The sequence below is a fragment of the Platalea leucorodia genome (assembly GCF_965183815.1).
Source record: "Platalea leucorodia genome assembly, chromosome: 1".
Lineage (NCBI taxonomy): Eukaryota > Metazoa > Chordata > Aves > Pelecaniformes > Threskiornithidae > Platalea > Platalea leucorodia.
In genome coordinates, this window is record NC_138823.1 from 144,042,266 (window position 1) to 144,064,508 (window position 22,243).

The following is a 22,243-nucleotide window of genomic DNA, read 5'->3' on the forward strand; positions in this document are numbered from 1 at the left end:
TTGTGACCTTGGTCTGGAAGGAATCCTGCTGCATTATATATAAAGAAATAAGTAACAGAAAAAGGTTGTTAATAATTGTTATTATCTTGAGTGTGTTCTTCCTTATTAATTTTTTATTAGAGGCAGAAATCAATTCTTTCTTTATTTTAAAATATCATTGCTGTCTCTAAAAAAATAAATATCATGACACAATGATGAAATAGGCATCATTTCACCCAAGAAAAAATTGCACTTTCAGTGGGTAGGGACTGTTCCACATTATGTTAGTGAGTGATGAATTACAGTTTCCTGTACGAAAGATTCATTGACTTCAACTTTGTGTCTCCCTATCAGCAGGCAGAAGATAGGCTATCTCTGTCAGAGGTGTGTGATATAAGTGACAGGATGCCAAATACATGGTCTGGGGAAGAATTTTCCTTCTCCTGCTGTGAATCATGGAGGCTTAAACAGCATTTTTTTCTACAAACTATAAGTGACTGTAAGGGCATTCACATTGCTTGGAGGTAGGCATGCAAAACAGGTAGCTAAACAAGGAGCCAGAAGTTCTCAGTCTCCCTGTGTAGTCTGTGGAAAGAGAATTGCAGCCAAGGGGGCATTAGGTGGTCTGAGGAATATTTGACAAGAACCTGCCTCTCTCTAATGATTGCCAAAGGGAACTAGATGCCAAAATACAGCACTCAGCCAAGTGCTCACACTTAGATAAGGAGTGTAATGCGCCTGATATTATGTAGCACACAAGCTGATCAGGAATCAGATAATGTCTGAGTGATTGACCATGTAGCTCTTGGTTATGACATTTCTTGCTAGGAGGAAATTAGTAAGCTTCCTTCAGACCTCTAGCATGGGACCTTGCCCTCTGTGCACTGACTCTGTGCACTTGGAGAACCTGCTAAAGAGGGAGCTGAAGCTCTGCTCTGCTTGCTTCTGGCCTTGGCTGGTACACCCTCTACCCCATCATGTGAAGGGGTAACTCTTGGAGGAGGAGTAACTCTTGGACAAGTCACTGCACATGACTATGCTTTCTTGTTTCTCTATGAGGACATAGAGCAGGGGGTGCCACCTGGACAGTACTGCTTATAATATTTAGTGAATAACAAAAAAAAAAGGGTGTTACGTTTTAAAAATTAAAATTAATCATGAGGTTGGCTTTAAAGCTATTCTTGATTTGCCTCCTGGTTTTGAGTCTTCGGAGGTCTCAAGCTTTTCATTTCCACTGGGTGACCTGGATAGGAGTGATTTTTATATGAACCCCAAGATTCTCATATCATTGCATGACCCTGGGAGAAGCTGCCTCTTGAGACTCTCTCTGAGTCAATAGGACTTCAGGCTTTCTCTCCCTACCAGAGAATGGTGACCAAACCAGAAATCAGTCAAAATATGCTTACCTAGTATGTGGAGAAAAGTCACTAAGGATAGAGTTGGCTTTTGCAGCTGCAAGTGAGTGGGAAAAGGCTCTTTTCTAATGTGTTTCACTGTTATGGTACAGAAAGTGTTGATGTGGAACTGCAATGTCTAAAGGTGCAACAGCATCTTTAAAGGCATTAATGAATCAGATTCTTTCATCTGAAATACTTGTTGCCCTTAGCATTGGTGACAAACAATACTGCTACTTCCACAAGCGTACTGTTTCAAACTTAGCTTTCCCTTTTCCTCTCTACAAACTGCTCACTTGAAACCATAGGTTTGGAAAGCCTGTTGAATCCTGAAATTCAGCTATGTTTGAAATGTAGCTTCATTAACCCAACAGCAAAAAAAATTCTCACTTTTTCACAACGATATGGTAAATAACAACTGGATGATAATTGCATGGAATAAATAAAATGCTGTGTAATTTCATAGAGGGAAGCTGAATGCAACTGTGCACTTTTATGATGACTGTTTTTTCTACCAATGTTATAGCTCCTGGCTTCTTACTATGTTAACTTTGCTTTACAGCAGTCTCAGAGCATTAAACAACAATAAAACCCAGATGAGTAGGCTACCTAAGGATACTCCTATGCGTTTCTCAATGATATGGCAATGTTAATGTCTGATATTAGATCATTTAGGACAGGAACGTGTAGTTACTGAAAAAGGTGCATGCTCAAAACATCTTGAGTATCTGTAGGTTACGAATATTGTTTAGAACAGCCCTGAAACTGCTGTAAATAACTCCAAGAAGCTGACTGATGAGATGTGGGACAGAGCACATAATTATGGAACTGCAAATGGGTCTAAAAGCCCTATTTAGCTTTTCCTAACCCACATCCTGATCTGAAAGCAGCTTGACCATTGAGTTACTAATTGTTTATAATTTTGTCTTTGATTCCTGAAGCAAACAAAAGGCACATTTCAATGCTGCAGTGACTAGTGCAGATGGCAAGCTAACTGGCACCACGGATGAACACAGTGAATGCCAGGCAGCTAAGAGAACGTGAAAAAAAGCAGCGTATAAAGCTGGTATGAAACTAGACACAAATGCTCCGATTAAAAAAGAACTTCAGATTATGACCAGCAGCTGCCCAAACAAATGCTTCCCTTAAATCAGACAGAAATAATGCTGACCTGCATCTCTGAGGAGCTTACAACTTGTTAGCAAAATGTGCTCTTTGTTGAAACTTGGCATACATATTTTACACTGTTAACACATTTCTTCTTCTAAGTACCTAAACCCAGTTTGATCTGCTATATGGTATAATTAATGGTTTATCTGGAAGTCAGAGGAAAAATAATCTTTTTATATTTATATCTTGACTGATACAAGACCTCATTTTGACAATGCAACATCACTGACACATGCTTTAAAGTAAAAGAAGAAACATATTCTTGAGTTCACACAGTAGTGATCAGAAATAACTGCATTTTTATAGTTCATCTTGCATGGAGGATGCTCTTGTGAGAAAATTTAAGATAAAATTTATCTTTGGAGGTGAAAGGAAGGGGGGAAAAAAGAAGATCTCAGTTTTTCATTCTTTATTCTTAGTCATCAGGTTTAACTGTTGCCTGTTTATCACTAGAGCTCCTATTCCTCCTCTACCTCTGGCACTCTCATGGAGAAGGCAATGTGAGATATACATGAGGCATGTTGCATGGCCACCAGCTGCTCAATGATCCTTGAGGCAATGGGAAAACAGACAAAACAGAACTGTGGTATTTTCTAGACACTTTCTACAGGTAAACTTTGAACAGGATGGATTATAGAAATGTGACAAGGTTATGTAGATTAGAACATACAATTCCAGTTGCTTGTGTGACAGTGATAATATCTCAACTCTGATAGTCAAGGTAGACTTGAAGATCATTCTGAAGCCCAGCTCCAGCTGCTGTCCATCTCGTAGTTAAACTCTCACTACCTGTCCATCTTGATTAGACTGATCTTACTGCTGCTTTTCTACGAGCTTGACACTTTCTCCAATGTTTCAAATTCATCTTGTTTTGATGGTCTTAAGTGTAGCAGTTCTGTCAGCAGTGATCCCTCAGTGCCTGCTGCTGCTTCACAAACCTTCTATATCTCTCTCTCTTTCTTTGTCAGGGACTAGCCTAAAAAGTAGTCTACACGTTAAGTTCGACAGAAGCTCTACTTTGGGTATCAAAGATGCCAATGTTGATAGCTTTAAATGGGCTGTGTTGTAGCAGGATGGCTTGTGTGGTTCAAAACAGCCGAGAACTTCCCTTAAGCTAAATACCAGCATAGGCAGATCCTGTGTCTCCTTTTGAGAGGTTTCTTTTTGTGTCTTCCAGCACAACCCAAGTCCCTGTGCTTTTTCTGTGGAAGATACGTGGCATATACATCTTCTGTCTGACTTGCATAGTCACTCTTACGTATGTTGAATGCTGCGAGAAGAAGCACTGAAGTCAAAAGATTGGGCCAATGGGAAGAGCAGGGAGTTTAGGTTAAAAGTTCAGTGGAGATGCAAATGTAAAACTGCTTTTCTCCTACTAGAGTCTGAACTTTCTTGGCTTCTATTAAAGGAGGGCATTGATCACCTTGGAGAAATGAAACTTGGGTTTGCACCTTTGTGCTGTTTGCAGTAATGGTCTTTTGTCTAATTTTGGACACATCCTTTTATGTGACTGCTTGAGCTTTCCAATCAGATAATCCTCATCTTCTGTTTTTGAACTACCTTGCCTAGAGTAAATTGCTATCACAGCAAAGAATCTTCTCATGAGTGGATAACTACCTAGTTACCTACTTCATATCCCTGGTTTGTAGACGTATGCTATGTTACAAGATGAACCTTTCTCTTAAACATTTCTTAACTTTCAAGAACTTCCTACTTACAGCAAAATGCTAGGGGCCAAATCCTCAGGTAGAGTGAATCAATGTCTTTCTATTAAGCCAATGGAAACTGTGTTGATTTACAGCTACTGAACATCTCACCCTAGATATTGACTGAATTTCTTGTTTTCTAGTGGGAACAGGGTCTGTATAGCTTCTGCATTCTATTTGCTTTCTCTTCTCCTTCTGCATATAAAAAAAAAATTGTTTCTTTTAATAATAAATCCTATAGCAGGTTTTTTTCTGCTATATAATAAAATCCCTTAAGAGTGTTTATGGAGGTACACTCATTTATTTATGCAAAATTGCTGCCTTCTTCACTTTTGTCTCATTTTTCATGGTGTTCAAATTAAATATTTTATTCATTGGTTGCAGTTGTGCCCACCATGCATATTACTTCATCATGATGGAATGAGATTGATGTGCTGCTTTGTAATCACCTATCTATACACGCCATCTTTGTCAATACTGGTTCATTTTTCTTTTTCTTTGCCAAGAGGCAAGTGCAGGAAATCAAATAAACTTGTATAATACTGTTTCAAAATTAAGTTTATTACATGAAATTTGAAAAATGCTAGCAAAATAATGGGAGACAGCTGGACCAAGTCCAGGCCATTCTTGGAAGGATCCACGCTATTATCAGTTGGGTTTTTTGTTAGTGTTCCCTGTAGCATTTGATGGGTAAATATTACCAACATTAAAACATATTCAGCTTGAAGAAGAGTCTGCAAGTCTGTTGTTGCACTGGGAAATTAACATTGTAAAACTGCCTCTCTTTCTATTTTAGTGCAGACAGCTTTGTTTTAATCTTTCTTGTTAGCCATTCAAAGACTGTTTCTTAATAGATCCTATCATACATATATATATAATATCTCACTTTTATAGTATATGTTCATACTGTATCACATTTTCTCCATCTTAGAGTCTACTAAAAGCATACTTCTTGATTTTTTTGTTAGCTTTTTGGAGCAATGACTTTTTTAATTTTGTACATTGATTAGCACAGGACCTAGTGCTGGCTCATGAATACAGCCAGAATTAACCTTGCTGCCGTGTGGTTTTATTACAATGCAGTTGTGTCATATTACTTTTAATGTGTTCAATGTATAAAGGCTCTCCTCTTTTCTGAGAAAATGTTAATATTAAAGGCTTTCCCAACAGAGCCATAGGTCCGCTCTGCTAACTGTTCAACAATATCTGAGGGACAGTGTAAGACATATAGTCTTATTTCTTATTCTTTAAGAGCTCATATATATGTATGTGTGTATGTGTATGCTTGAAAGAAATGCTGAAAGTCACAGATTACTATGTAACTTCAGGACTTAAATACAGCATAGATCCATTATGGCTTTTCTTGGATATAAAGCTAGCGTGTGAGTAACATGATTCAAAATATGACTATACTGGTGACTATTAATTTTAGCAGAGTCATTTGCAAAATACTCAGTTTGAAAAGTTCTTTTAGCGTGAATCTTTGTGTGCTTAGAAGGGAACACATGCTAAAATAACTAGCTGAATCTGGTCTAAATGTAAACACCAATGTGCCTTGTTCCAACAGCTCCTAAGAAGAATTTCAAACTAGAATTCAATTATTTCAATGTCTCCTGCCCCAATCCTGCCTAATTTAATATGGGAAAAGAGTCCTTGGATATTCTCTCACTGCCCACTTCCCAGTCAGCCCATGTCTAGAACTGGGGAGGATCAGTGACAAGAGGTAAGGATGCTACAAGATAGTCTGGAGGGTAATTTTGCAGTGGGATTATGTGTCATATCTGATGACAATTAGTGCTGATTTATTTGTGTACATATCTGCCATTTCCAAAGCTTTGCAGTCTACTATAAATAAATAGCCATAATGACTTCTCTAATATTGCAAAAACTGACATGACTGTGCAGTGAGTCCATTAACAAAAAGATTAGAGTTCTGCAAGACCAGAAAGTATTTAAAAAAAAAAAAATGATTCTAGAATGCCTGCAAAAAAGGGAAGAAAGATACAAAGATAACAATAAATAACTGAACATATACACCACTTAGTAGTTGTCACTCTGCTTCATAACACGGTCATTTATAACCTGGTCGTATCAGCAGAACAGGGACTTTTCACCTCAAAGCATGATGAGATAATGACATTTAACTACTCAGCAAAGCAGAAGAACATATGTCATGGTTTTGATAAGATATGATTGAATTCTGTACAGGCAGTGGTGGCCATATGTTGTGTTTGCTTGTTACATACTACCTGTAAAGCACATTTGTCTCCTGCTAAACTATGGAAGCAGTCACATTTGGATTTTTTTATTAAATTTTTAGGTTTTTTCCCAACATTTGCTTCAGGCAGGACAGAACCAAATTCCATTGAAAAGAATGGAAATATTCCCACACACTTCTATGGCTTTAGGTTCAGAAAATTTGAATGAACTGGCTAAGAGTGCCAATCTTTTATTTCAAACACTCTTTCCCAGCTTTCCACCTGTTTTGTTTCAAAATATAACCATGTTCATTATTAGGCCGTTGGTCCTCAGATACAGCGTGGGGAACAAACTACATCCCTTGTACGTGTTCAAAATCACAACAAAATGATTTGGTTTCTACCATTGAGCTGTTCCACCTCTCCAAATTTCACCTCCTGTTTAATAGGTCCTGGTATCCTGCTTCAAACTTGTGGTGCTTGAACATGGATGCTGTTGGAGAGTTATTACATTCTCCATTCTTGAAAGAGACACAGAATTAGATTTCAGATATTTTAAGTATTTCTCTGGACCAAAAAATTTGATTGTCCACAAAATGAAACTTTTATTGACTCCTTGATTTTCACTGTGTCAGAAATTATTTCTACTATTTTGTCTAATGAAACTTACCTTTCATAATGTTCAACATCTGCCACCTTCATTCATATTTGTACTTGGAAGCTCTATTTTGCAAGATATTGGAAATCAATCTAAAAGAAGTAAATGCCCCTTGTACAACTGAAGTAACCACAGCTGGGGCACAATCACCTCAAATATAATTTCACTCTTTTAAGTGACATTTGGGGTTAAATTCATTCTCAAGTCTTTTGCTAATAAATAAAGCTTATAAACATACTTGTATGCTATGAAGAATTTGGAAATGTTAGTGTTCATATGCTCAGCAAAACACAGAGTATATTTAATACCTGCCAAATGCAATTTATATTCCGAACTGAGAAAGAATCCCATAATTCAGCATTTTTCAAGCATATGGGTTATTGGAATTACACCAACAGCCATGCATAGCTATGGTTATTCCTAACCTCTGAAATCCATGTTGTGTTATGTATGCCTGTGCTCACTGATTTCTTATTCCTCATGGTATTTGAGGACTAGGATTTTACTCAATGTGATTAAAAATATCAAAATTTGCCCCACTGGAAGTTTTCATTGTGTGCTGAACCTGGGCTTGCATTCCTGATTTTGGTGTGACATCCACAGTCAGCAGCTCAAATGTAGAGCTACAAAACTGCACCCTAAGCTCTTAGTGTGGACAACAAAAATTCCAGGAGGGAGTTAATTTTTCAGGGCCTAATTTAGTAAGACAGTAACAGTAGGTATGTATGGTTAAGCGTGAACTTTGCCAATACTATAACTGGAGGCCTCAATCAAAGGACTGTAGATCTAGGTAACATCAGCAGTGTCAGGCACCCTGAAACAGATAAAAGGGAGAAGATACCATGGGCCATAAAAATTACATTCCAAGCAGTTGAAGGTAAAAATGATTAAGCCAAAATATTCTTTTTTTTTTTTTTTTTTTTTCTGAAATAGTGTCTGGTGATACAGATTACTATAGTGAGGTAGACACCCTAAAATGTTAAAAATCTGAAAGGGGTCCTTGTACAAATAATAGAAACATTATGTGGTGTACAATAAAGTGGAGGTTATTAACAATCTGAGCTGCCTCAAAACTCATGCTTGTTTTCCTTCTCCAGACTTTTTATGTTTAAAGTGGATAGGTGGTGACGGTTACATTGCACTGTTCAATACAGAACAGCGTTCTATAAATCTGGGAACATGTTCTGCCCACATGCCATTTTAGCTGTAGATTGTGTTGTAAAAAAGGGCCACTGTCAGATATGTGAAAAAGATAGGTCACTATTAATTTATTTCATGGACAAGATCCCACATTAAGCTGAAACAGCAAACCTGATACTGTGTTTAGTTTTCAGTGGTCCATGAACATTCATTGCATGTTAAACATGTTCTGAGTACTTGCTTGTTAACTGATTGAATAAATCATAAGTGCTTCAGTTCTACCCCTTTCAGTGCAAGTTTGAGAACACAAAGTCAGAAGGGAGGTTATTAAGAATGTGAAATTAACTTCAATAAAGACCTCTTAGGCTCAAGTCTGAGCCTGGCTGGGTAAAAGCACATTTTCTTGAATATAAGAGTACAGCTGGACTTTTGAATAAGACAATAATAAAAAGAATGTCAGCAATAAAAATGTAAATGCATATTCAAGTTAAGTTATTTTTTAAGATTTTATTGCTTGTATCACCAAAATTATTGCTTTTATATTATTTTTTACAGTGAGATGTATTTTGTTAAATAAGTTCTTTCCTTTACTTTCATAGAATTACCTCAATTACCTTTTAAGAAACTGAAAAAATGCTTTTCATTCTTCCTCATTATGCTTTCACTGATTCACCACAAATACAGGAAAATAGAAAGCAAGCATTACTCTGGCATCCAGGCTATGGCATCTGCTATTCCATGTGTTTTATGTCATTGACAAATGGTAAGGATTCTGTGTGCTAGTCTGGATAGAAGCTCTTCAAAGGAATAACCTGTCACAAGCCAGTGAAGTCACTAGTGTTGACAATACTATTACTGTCTAGAGACAATGTGAGATGCATACAATGGAAATGTCCTAGAGTGGAAAAAATATTAGTGGAACTTTTGCATCTATGAATATAATGTATGCTGCCCTGAGATGGTAATGACTGGATAAACTGGTAAATATAACCAGTGGGGACATATTTGAGCATTTCAATAGCAGTGAGTTGGATGGCTTTTCTTCTTTTTTCCACTTTTGATGTAACAAATATATTGACTACAGTCAGCTGGGTTAGTACTTAAGAAAGGGAATTGTGTGGCAAAAGAAAAAGTCCTTCAGAGCTGTTTAACTCTACTGAATTGAAGCTACTAGGCTAATCTTTTGCTTTGTGTTTTAAAGGAGGATATAAAGGAAAATGAACCAACACTAGGAGAAGAATCACTTAGTTGTATCACAGGTGCCTTCAGTTTATTTACCCTTTGGAAGACTGATGCACATTGCCTCAAAGCTGGAGCACAAGCTCTTGCTTACATAGACCAGTCTGTAGGTGGGCCGTCACGGCCAACACTCTGCCGTCTTCCTCTGCTGCTGCAGACAGTGGAGCCCCATGCCAGAGAAAGAACGTGAGGGAAGGAGATGGCAAATTGAAGAGGGAGAAGCAATGAGAAAAACAAACAGAAGGAGAATAATTCTTGGTTCCTTACCAGGAGGTGAGCAGAGGAGTGAAGAACATCACTGAGTCTTTAATATAGGTGGTCGCAGGAATATAATTCCTCTTTGTGATAGCCTCAGGCTTTCATATATATATTTGTCCTTTGACACACTTTTGGATAATAACATTTTGCAAAGGCACTAAAACTCTGGTTAAAAGAATATATTTTCTATCCTCATTTTCATTCCTTTCCTTCTGCCCTCTTTTTAAATGACTAGACAGTGTAGTCAAAAACTCAGATATCTTTTAGAAAATGATGCAGAAATCAGAAAGCTCTTGCAAACCATTCAAGTGAGTGGCAAATACCTGTCATCAGAAAAAAAAAGGTATCCAGTATGTTGTGATCAGGTGTAATTTTTCTATTGTTTATCTGCAATTTTTGTAAGGTTTCTACAAAAATGAATCCTTATATAACAGTCTGGATGTTGTGCAGACTAATAGATGCGTATTTCATGTCTCCAGTTGCAGCAACTCCAATTTTTTTACAGTAACATCAGGATCCTAGTGGAAAACTACAGGAAAAAGTTATCTGAAGAAATAATTCAACAAAAAATTCTGAATAATGAAGCATTTGGGAAAATGTTATGAGTGTTTATAAATAGAAGAAACAAAGATGTCAAAATATTAATTGCAAATGCTGCTTCTGAGCTCTATTTTAAGGAAAACATAACAAAAAAGCATCAAAATACCCCACCCCAAAACCCAAAAACTGGAAAGAAAGGTTCAAGTGGCTGCTATTTGAAAAGAATGAGCAATGGAGATTGACTCACGTGAATGCAGAGGTTTATAAAGGGAACAAGGCCGCTTGAATGGTAGGTTATCATTATTATTTCAGGAGTTAGATAGGCAATGCATTCAGTTTTAGTTTCCTAATAATTTACTTCCTAACATTTTAAAGTAAGTCTCAGAAATATTAAATAACTGAGAATATTTACCTTTGACTATATTGTATACTGTGAACAGATGCTGATGCTGAAATAGGTCATATTTTTATGTCATGTGCTCTTCTGTTTGGCTGACTACTTTCTGGATTCTCCCTCATTCGATATTTTTCTCTCTGCAACAGAAAACCAGAGACACTGTGCATGCAGAGTAGTTCAGTGAATGTGCTAAATCGCTGTATTGACATGCTGTTAGCTCCACTCACTAGACCTTGCTTTTGGTCATTAAGAATGTCATCAGTTTGAGAAATGCTTGTAAGGTCTAACAAAACACTTAGGACGCCCTACACGCTGGGGACTGGTTGTGCTGCGTGTTGGAGTGCAGGGAAAATTCAGTCTGCTGGGAACTCAGGGGTGGCTCTCCATGCAAACCTTTACTCTTTATCACCTAAACAAAAAGATCACAGTGAAAGATACTACAGCCTTACTGTAAACCTCTGCCTCCTAGGAAAGATACAGGACAATACAGACTTTCTACAAAATAAGTCAGGACCCAGCTTTATTCTGGAAGAAACAACTATAGACTTGAATGGATATTCACCTTTCATGAGCACCAAACCTGGCTTAAGGTCAGTCTCAAACCTGATGGTTAGAGCAGCTTCTGAAAGAGGGTAACAGGAGCTCCATCAAGGACATACTTGATAAATGTCAAAAGCATCAGACTATGGTACAAAGCATAGGATGTATGGTTGCCTTTTTGTGCATGAAATTTCTGCATTGTGCTTGTGGTGTGTGGTGAAGTCTGTACCTTCTGGATATTCAGGCATTGTTCTCTATCCCACAAGGGCTTAAAGGGGACTTATATGCCTTACAGCTCCGGCGGGGCAGTTCTGAGAAACCATAAAAGCAGAACTGTCTGTATATATGTAATTTTCAGATCAACCAGGGAGCTCCAAATGAGCTCAAGGGTAGGCAGCTGCTGAACAAGGAACTTCGTTCTCATAAATTTTGGGCTTAAAGATTAGTTGTCTGTGTAAGTCCTCTGTTAGGTGCATAATTCTCAATTTTTGGCAGGCTTTTGGTTGACCCAAGAAGCAAACGTTGCTTGAAGGCAACAGGACGTCTTTGAAATATTGCTATCATCACTTATTCAAAATAAATGAAGGAAAACTTTTTCTCTGAACAGAAGTATTACATGCCCAAAGGAAGCAGGCAGTCCATTATGGTGTTTCAGCCATTCTTAAAATGAAAAATATTTGTCCCAATATCAAGCTCCAATCTCCTATGTTGCAATTCAAGCTTTTTTGTCTCACCTTTCATATATATGGCCTCATATATATTACCCTCATTTATATATTCATATATATGCCCATAGTTAAAATAACAATTTTTGATGTACTGTTATGGTATATTCTCCTGATTCTTTCTTAGATCTGGTTTTCCTTAATCTTCCCTCATAGGTCATGTTCTCTACAGTTTTTTTCAGCCCACCTCACGTTGATTTCATCTGGATGTTAATTGTCTGGTTTGTATACTAGAGCATTAGAATTTATTCTAGATATTAGAAAAGCCTTACTAAAGTCCAAATATATTACAGTTGTGACTTTTCCCTTATCCAGCTAGGCCAGTAATCAAAGAAAGAAATTAGATTGACTTGACATGATTTGTTCCTGATAAATCTGTGTTTTCTGTTTTTTATCACCATCTTATTAGCTTGTGCTTTATAAATGAAGTTTTAGTAAATTGTCCCAGAATTTTTCAAGGTAGAACAGTCCAGGGACTGGTCTGTAGCCTCGCAAGTAGAGATATTTTCTCCTTTTTGAAGTGTGACATTGTGATTGCCCTCTTTTTATCTTCAGGGAATTCTACTATCCTTCATCAACTCTCCAAGGTAAGTGCTATGATTCAGAGATTACTGTGGTTGCTTTGTTAAGAAGTATACTTAATTGAAATTCATCGGACTAAGCTAAATTGAAAACCTCTATCTTTTTTCACTGTCCTTTCCCATATTCAGGAAGACATGCCTATCTCCTTTAAAAATGTAATTTGATTAAGTATTGGATCATAGTTAACATTTATTTGAAGATTGAAAGAAGGCATTAGATACCTCAGCCTTCCCCGAGTCATTCATTATTTCATCTTCTTCTTAATACTTCCTTTTAGTTCTTTAATGTGTAGTGTATTTGTAGACTCTTTTCTTGCTGCTTGTTATGTCCCTTGTTAATTATAACTCATTTTAGCCTTAGCCTTGCTGAGTTTAACCTACATATCTGAGCAATTCTTTTATATCCTTAAGAATGTGCCCTTGTTTTCATTCTGTGTTCAGTTCCTTTTTCCATTTTCAGATCATTAAATTGTTACTGATACAGTCAAAATGTCTTCTACTAGACTTCTTATCTTTGAGATAGTTTCTATTGTGTAGCTGGCATAATGTTTCCAGTAACCACCAGGTCTTTCACACTTTTTAAAAAAAAACAGATTATCCATGCAAAAGACTCTGTCAATAAATTCTTTCCATTGATGTCTGCTTTCTCAAACTGCTGTCCTTATTTTGTTACCCTCATTTTTTTCTCTTTCCAACAATGTCTCTTCAGCCCAAATTATTTTCCACTTTAGTTGGAATCAAATTTAAAATAGCCATTGTCCTAATAATCCCCCTTCCAAAGAAAAGATTGTCTCCAGCACATGCAGCAAGCATTTTGTGCCCCACAGTGTAATTGTTCCAAAATACAGGAAGGAAAGTCATGACCCCAGTCACCAACAGGCTACCTCTCTTGGGTTGTCCTTAGATTTGTCTCTAAACAACCATATCCAACAGCCTTTCATTGATTTAGCAGTGGAGACATTGCCACAACACTGTCTTTTCTTTCTTTTTATCTCAACCAGAGCCATTAAAACTGTCTTTCATTGGATGTATTTTTTCGGAAGTTCAGAAAGCACTCTTGATAAATAACTCCTCTACCACTGCATGTCAGGTACTTCTCACCCCTCCCAAGGTGCTTCCTTGTATACTTACGCTATATTCCACTAGGAGTTTGTGATACCAATTATACCAATTAGTTAAGCCTTTGAGTTATTCCTTTTTATTCCTCATATCCTGGCTATGTACCTTGAAGGTATTTCAAATATTCAGTTAGTTGTGATGTTATTCTTTCACTCGCCTCATAGCTTCTCATTTTTTCATCTCACTTTCCAGACCAAGGCTGATATCTTATTGCTCCTCTAAGAGGGAAAAATGGCTAAAGACAGGTCGTCTCTTTCACTCCTAGGATTTTGGAAGCTAAGCATGTATATTCACTGAGATGCTGTCTTATTTGCACTGTAGACTGCATCTCCATTCCCACTCCTGTCCTTAGTGCCATAAACAGACTGCCTTTTGCAGATTATCTGTGATTGTTCCAGATGACAGTGACATTGCCCCCAGATTGCCCCCGAAAAGTAGGGACTGTGCCAATGGTTTTAAGTCTATTTGCCAGCTTGCAGTCTGATGAAACACAAAAGCATCTTTCTGTTACATTTGATATTCCTCCTTTGGAGTAAAGCAAGGGGAGATACCAACTAGCCCTAGTCCCAGAGCTGGAGTGATCACATCTAAAAGAAAAAAATGACAGCCTACTTTAAGCTATGATTTTTTTCCCTTATTTAAAATCATAGGAGAAAAATCAGTTTTCTCCACATGCCTGCTTTTGAGAAAGCTTTGGGGTGGACCTTTTTCTGATATGAAGGAAAAGGATAACATCAAGAGAAGTATTTGCAGTGATCTGGGTGAAGATCACATTTCTGTCTTTAAAAGTAGAGACAGTCTGTGTGGGTAAGCCAGAGTAGCATCACTTTGCTGTTAAAATGAAGTTCGTTCAGTGACTGTCTAGAGAAATTGTATCTTTAGGTATTTCAGTAGCCTGAGTTACAGCATCTCTTCGGGAGCATGATACCGAAATATAGAGCCCTTCACCTCAAGGTCACTGACTCAGATCTGCCCCTAGGTGAAAGAGCAAAAAAAAAAATACCCCTACCTGACCTACCTGATGGCTTTTTGATGATATATGTGAAGAGAGCCAATGGACTACAATCAAACAGGGAAGCACCCACATTGCAAAACTAGTCAGAGTCACTGATGCCTCAGCAAAATGGCCCAGGACAAAATAGGCAAGGAGACTCCGATTACTGCAAATTCCTTCTGGCAGCTGCTGAAAGTCAGTGATAATGGACATATATGTGCCCTATCACTGTGCTGAGCTTTTGGGGGGAGCGGTGACGGGGAGTGAGGGACTTCAACCTGTAACTTCTCTAAGACAAAAGAAGCCCTATCAGGAGGCCATGTGTCCTCAAGGTCTCACCTGGGATTAGCAATTTTTATCATAAAATATCTGAAGCCCACCCACCCATTCTGAAGTGAAATGTAAAAGTGTCTGACAGGCTAAAAGCAGTTCTGTAATCTGTTTTGGTAGAAACCTAATCCTGATGGGCTGTGCCACAATAACTTGTTTTCTTGTAGTGCCACCCGATGTGAGAAGAAGAATCCAGTGTAGTCCATTGTGGCTGAGGATCAGGCCTCAGAAATACATATAGAGCGTCACCCCAGGAGGTTCTAGCTTTGAGGGAGGGATCAAGACTTACAGGGTATCTGTGGATCATCCACTGAGTTCAGTGAACCTCTCAATTGTACTCCCATACTGTGCTTTCGTTTGCGCTGTGGAGCAGTCTCAGAGCACATGAACTGGATTCCCTTTGTGTGGAACTTCAGTGGAAGATGCACTCCAAGAGTTCACCAGTGGCACGTTGGCAGTCAGTCTGTGAGAACAGAACACAGCTAGTTTGATGTAGAAAAAACCACGCAATATGAGCAGGGAGGATGTCAGGTCCTCACCAGCTATTTCACTTCTGCTGGTCTGCATTGCTTGCTAACATAGATGTAGCTTAACTGGACTAAGGGATTTTGGTATCCTATAAACATGGGATTCATATTTTGCACTTAGGCTCAAAAATTGTATGCAGTATATGCTTAAAAATTTTATGGAAAAATAACATTTTTACTTGCACTTAGTTCAGTGGTTTTGATGCCTCTGTCATCTATATCAAAGAAAAAGAAAGAATCTTAGTGGACTGAATATGTTGCACTCATCAACAGTATATCAGGATAAAATGTATCTTTAAATATGAAGTATAGCCTGTCTAGTTCTTGAGCTGATATAGGGAGTTCTTGAAATGACCTTGGAGGCTGAGAGTGAAGAACAGACATAGTCAAAAATACTTGTCGCTTTCTGAAGTCAGTAGGCTGGATTCTACCATCAATGTATCACAGAACATCGCAAGCTTTCACACTGAATACAGTCATTTTAGGTGGCTGTGGAAGGCATTTCTACAAATTAGTGAGACTGAAATGTTAGTGGCTTTTTTTTTAACTTGGCAAACATAGCTTTTTACATTTCTGCACCAGAGATATTTGCAAATCTGCTTAATTGTAGCAGACCTGTTAATTACAAAAATAATTCAAGGGTAAGATAAAAAACAAAAGACATAACGAACTTCAGATTTTTTCCTCTTCTGTAATCCTGTGACAGTCATTTTTTATTCCATGTGAAGAAAATAATGTCAGGATGATACTAATCATCAATTTGCTACAGCTGAAACCAGCACAGCTGGCAGATGAGTATTTTAATGTATTTCTAGATTAAGCAAGGCCGTTTAAAGAAAACATCATGCAAAAATTCAATCTGCTATGGGTTTAAAATAAAGTCCTCATCTGTGCCATGGTAGAGTGAATAGCTACCTTATGTTTTATCATATTGCAGTGGATTATCTTTCTAATGAAGCTTGTATCCCCCTAAAGCATTCTTGAGATATTTTGTGTTCACATTGGTCTATAATAATGCAATGAGTGAGTGCAAGAGTGGATTTTCCTTTAGTAAGTCTCTATCAGGACTCTTTTCCTAACAAATTAAACTGTAAATGAAAGCAATTCATACATGCAAGGCAAAACAAAATGCTGTATATTAATTTCAGTGAGCTATTTTATTCTCATCAAATTGGATTCTTTGCAAAATTAGTAAGGGTTTTGGAAAAGGAAGGAATTAGAACTTTGTTTCTTGTTTATATTTGTTTTAATACCTCCTTTTCTCTGCCAATCCTTTTTCTGCCAATCCTTAAATAATACCCACATATAGTACAACTTTAGCTGGACTAATACAGTTGGAGCCTAAGAGACTACAAATCAATATCCAATGCTTCTTTAATGGACCTAGTTTTCCATCTTCAATTTCTTAACTCATCTATGGTCAAAGATTCCTCTACCTTCAAGAAGTCCAGAGTTGAGGGAGAACTAGATCTTAATTACCCCTGAGAATTATCCAGAATATAGTGGCATTAAACACCTCTAAGAAATGGCTTCTGAACTGTAGAACATGTAAAGAACATGTAAAGAAGGTGCAGAGAGCATCTATTTTTAGTAATTTCTGCCTATTGTCAGAGGTTTGGAATGGACGAGATGTTTGTTCACACCCTGTTTCACAGAGGAGTGCTCCGAGTCTAAGCTTGGAGTTTGGATCAGGAGGAGGGGTTTCAGACTACTTTTTTCACTTCTCTGGGTAAGTACGGAGTCAGTGTTGACTGACTGCGTACTCTTCCATAATCAGGCTGGTTATCCATGGACCTCTGGGCACGTATGATTGCTCTTGGGAGTTTATCCCACAGGCTAATAGATCACACAAACAGGAAGCTGATTTTCCCTCTTCTGCGCTTGGCAAGCATTTCAATCTCTTAATTGCGGTCCACCATGACTCATTTTATTGTACTAAATAGTGTCTACATCTGAGGTACTTCAAATAAGCTAAATATGACAGCAGAAGGACATCACCATAGCTCTGACTAACCTTTTCACAGGAATTTTCCCTTGCATGCCTCTCTGGGAGAAAGGACAGGGCAGAGGGCATTCACCTTTCCCTTGGCAGCAATAAATTTCTATAGCCTAAACAGCTGGTCATTTTTTGTGCTCTCTCACACCAGCTGAGGTATTTAAACCCTGTTACCTATTTGTCTGCTTTATTTTCCCTTTCCTGATAAGAAGATGGCATACTCTCTCTCCCTTGGTGGTGACTACTTTTTTTCCCCATCCTTATAGAGCCTTTTCTTAGACTTCTTTTAGTTGTGGCCCTGCTAAATTATTTATGCGGGGCTTTCCTCCTGCATCAGTCTCAGTGCCATCCCTTTCTTTGGTGAGGGCAGCCTGGCATTTTCTGTCCTCACCCCAAAAGGAATATTATCAATCTTAGTCAAGGACATTATTCAGGGCTAATCCTACAAACCATGTACTAAAAATCTCCTTCTGATAACCTTATCCTACATTTGAATATGTGTTTTTTAACCAAGGACATCTAGTTGTCAAGACCGGGTATGGCTTGTGATATCATGGGTTTGGATGGGTGCTTTTTGGGGATAAAATACTAATTAAGACTGAATGTAATTCAGGTCCCATTAAAGCCCAGTGGAAAATCCCCAGCTAAATTAGGTCATCCTGATCAGCCACTGTCTCTTTTTATCTCATTTCATGCCTTCTCCTGTTAAAGATAATCTTTCAAAGGCAAATAGTCATGACGTGTTACCATCAGAATAACTAAAACCGTGCATGGTTAGATACTTCAGAGTGATACGGTACTGTTTTTTATCTTAGCCTCTCACCTTTTGTCCACTTCTATCATGACACAAGGTTAGCAGCTGCATGCCTCAAAGTTCTCCATTTGTTTAAGTTCTATATTGAAGGGATATATAGAAAGGGGAAGAGATTTGGTCATTAGTCAAATCTGCAGATGACAGGTAGTTATTTAGAATAGTCAAATTCAGAGTTATAAAACATGTAGTGAAGTGAGTGCAAGGTCAACAAAAGCTACATAATATACACTGATGGGAAAAAGGACAACAGCATAGTGGCCTGCAGTAAGGGGTCAGAGACCATCCAGATCTGATCCAGCCACACTGACCCCTTCATTTTAGTGCCGTCTTTGGCACAGCTGCACTTCTGAAATCGTAGGCAGACACCTTAAACTCCCTCTCACTGTACCTGACCATTGTTCTTGTGAAATTGGAGAAGTATCTGCATAACTTTGTGGACAGCCTAATGAGGATGGGTGCTCACAGTGCCTCTGGTGATAAAAGCAAACAAGAGAGTAAGGTGGATAAAGAAGAAAATAGAAATTAATATATACTATTACTCCCACATGAACTACTGCACAGGGCCTGTTATCCTATCTTAGGAAGAATATTGTTAAATTAAAGGGCAATCAGAAAAAGGTCATAGCGTGATTAGGTGTTTGAAAATCTCTCTAATGACAACGCTGAAAGGACGGGGAGTGTCTATTTTAGGAAGACCTGTACAAGGGGCAAGGAGAGAAAACTAAAAAAATAACAGTTTAGAGACGACAGATAAAGAAATTCTGCTCTCACTACCTCATAAAAAAGAACAACGAGATATTTTTCTGAAATATAACAAATTTAAAACTTGCAAAGGAAATACTTTTTCAGACTTGGTGGAATTAAACTATGGAACTTACAAAGGTGTTCCCATAAGTTTTACAAGAATAAGGAGCCTTACCTCTGGCTTTTCCCATGTATATACCATTTTTTTGCCTTCAGAGTGCCCCTTGGGTAGATTTTTGTTACGTGAAAGAGCACACACTTGCGAAGGAGGGTGAAGGAAGGGAATGGTCTGGGCCAGGCTGTATGTGGTGGTCAATAAGAAGATTTCTGAGGTTTCAGTAACTGGGCATTTGGGTCATGGGTGGGGGAAATCAAGGCCATTAGGAACACTAAATGGTCCTTGCATTAGTTAGGAGGGATGCATAGAGGGGAGAGTGGAGCTCTGGCTTTAGGGGCTGGGAGTTCTGAGGAAGGAAGCACTGGGAGCTATTGTGGGTAACTCCTACTCTCGCATTTCTGCTTTTTACTCCTGTTTGCACAGCCTCTTCCCTCCAGAACTGCTATAATCTCCTCCCTATCTCCAGTACCCTGAATTTCCTTTTGGATTTAAGAAAGTAATTTAACAGATACAGATATGAAGAATAGTCAGGATTATGAGAGTAAACACTAAGAGGAAGTGCTAGAAGGAAGAGAGACCCTCATGAGACAGGTTTTGAGATACCCTTTAACAATCTGAAGTTGGAAAACCTCTCCTTTGCTCCTGAGGAGTTGGTCTCTTCTGTAGTGCCAGTCACCGTTTGCAGATAGGGCAATGGTCTGTGTGACAGGTCTGGGTCAGTATAAACATTCTTAACAGTATCGCAGTACTAAATGAAAACTGAAAGTGGGTTAAATTTCTCTGAAGAATGGCTGTGAAATATATTATTCAAATCAGGAGGGAGTAAACTCAGTTTACCTATATTTCATTTCAGCTGCAACATCTGTTCCCAACAAGGTGTGACTGAGTTCCCCTTCATCGTGTCTCCCAGTAAGATTAGCAAAACTCTTCTAAGTGATACTGCAGAGGTGGAGAGGGGAGGAGCTGTTTATGGGCCTGATTTTTGGAGGTATTGAACAGTCATGTATCATGCTGACTTCAGCTGGAGCTGTGAGTATTCAAGGTTTCTGGTAGTAATAGCAAGGCCTTGACTGCAGTGGCATTTTCCATTCAAGTGAAGACTCGTTCTCCAAAGCTATTACTTTCAGGTTGGAATATTTCCAAAAAGTTTAATCAATCTTTATGGAATTACATTTTTATTAGTCATGAAATGTATTTTTTTACATTGATTATTTTTCTCCAAAAAGCAATTAAGTGATGCATGAAAGGCAGAGAAGTAACCAAATTCAATTCAAAAGGTTTAAGGAATACTCTTTTAAATTATAAAGATCAATCGTATTGTAAACAAAATCCAGCTGACTCAGAAATCCCTTACTACAGCTTTTACAAACTTTTACTACTTGTCTTCCTACTCGTCACATAGGAATGGGAATACTCTGCATCTCAAAGTACTACTCGTATAAAGTTTGGTCTGTCTTAGAAATAGTTAATTTCCATTATAGTCTACTGAGAATTCAGTATTTGCTGAAGATTGCTTAAAGTGGAGGAAAACATAGCATGACAAACATATCAATAATCTGTAAGTGGGATTTCTAGGAAAGATTTGACATAAATGTTGGAAAAAGACTTCCCATGATGTAAAAAAAGAGGCATCTTCCCTGAGGGCTTTTTTTTTTGGAGGAATTTGAATTCTCTATTAAGAATTTTGATTTTCAATGAAAAAGCAACCTGTTGATACATTAAAGAAAACAAAATATAGTAAAAAATATTTTTTTGACAAAGCCAACTATTTATACCTGTGTCTTTTAAAATATATCTTGGTGTCTACAGCAGGCCCAAATTCGAAGGCTGCATACAGGTTTTTTTCTCTGCTAGCAGTGAATGTAATGATCAGTGGTTTTCAAATTACTGTCTATAGACACCAAGGAATTTGCTAAGCCTGTCCTGGTTGTCAGCAGAAAATAATGTTAATTAACAAGTTAGCCAGGGATGGGACCAGTGGTGGAGGAAGCAGCTCATGAGAAAGGCAATTATGCAAAGTGCACTGTGAGACGGAGTTTCTCGAATCAGCTAAGCCTCTGGGAAATTAAATGGTGATGGCACTTCACGTTCTGGCTGTTCTTTTCACACTTATAGCACCTGGGAGCCCTTCTCCTAGACCCCGGGACCCTGATGTGTTAGGTGCTGTACAAGCCCAGAAGAGAGAGGACCTCGCTCTGAGGGTGCTTGTTGTATGATAAAGCAGCCTGGTGCAGCAGGACATATTAGCTCAGGTTCAGTGCTATGTACAGTTGTGATACAGATTTCTGGCCTAAAGCATCAGAGAAGCAGACTCAGGATTGCTTAAAGCTGACATGTCCCAAATATAAGAAAACAGATGGATAGAAGACAGCCAAGAGAATACAAGGAAGAGATGAGACAACTCTGGTCACCTTGATAGACAGTTATCTCAGCACACAGACAGCCTAAATACGTTCAGATTTTATTATTTGTGCTGTGAGTACAGGTTTACATAGATTAAGCCCAATTACTAAGTAGCAATACCAAAACATCAAAACACAGGCTATTTCCTAATGGTCTTCCTATATAAAATTTTGGCAATGTTTATTTCTCGTGCACATAATGTGCTTAGATTTACTGACTAGTAAATAAAGAAGTCTAAGTTCTTATAAAATACAAGAAGTAAATGTGTTATTTCACTGATTCATAGTTTGGTTGTTTTCATTTTTCCTTTAGCAGATTATAAAACAAATGTAGCATGAATGAAGGTAGGTACAAGAATAAGCATTACTGAAGAGGAGAAGGCAACTTAGCGGAGATGAGTCTTACAGCTCATATATCTTTGCTATCAGTAGCAATGCATGGACAATGGCTAGGAGCTGGTAGGTGTAGAAATATTCTTGCTGGTTAGGTAAACAATTTTTAAAATACCTGTTGGCAGTCTTCTTGCTCATAGTTGCTCATGTATTTAGTTTAACAGCAACCTTCACACTAACAGCATCTTCTCCTACACTAACTGCAGTGCTCTGAATGCCATAGATATGCAGTGCAGAATTCTGTAAAAATATAAAACAGAGTGAAATTTAATACAGCTCTG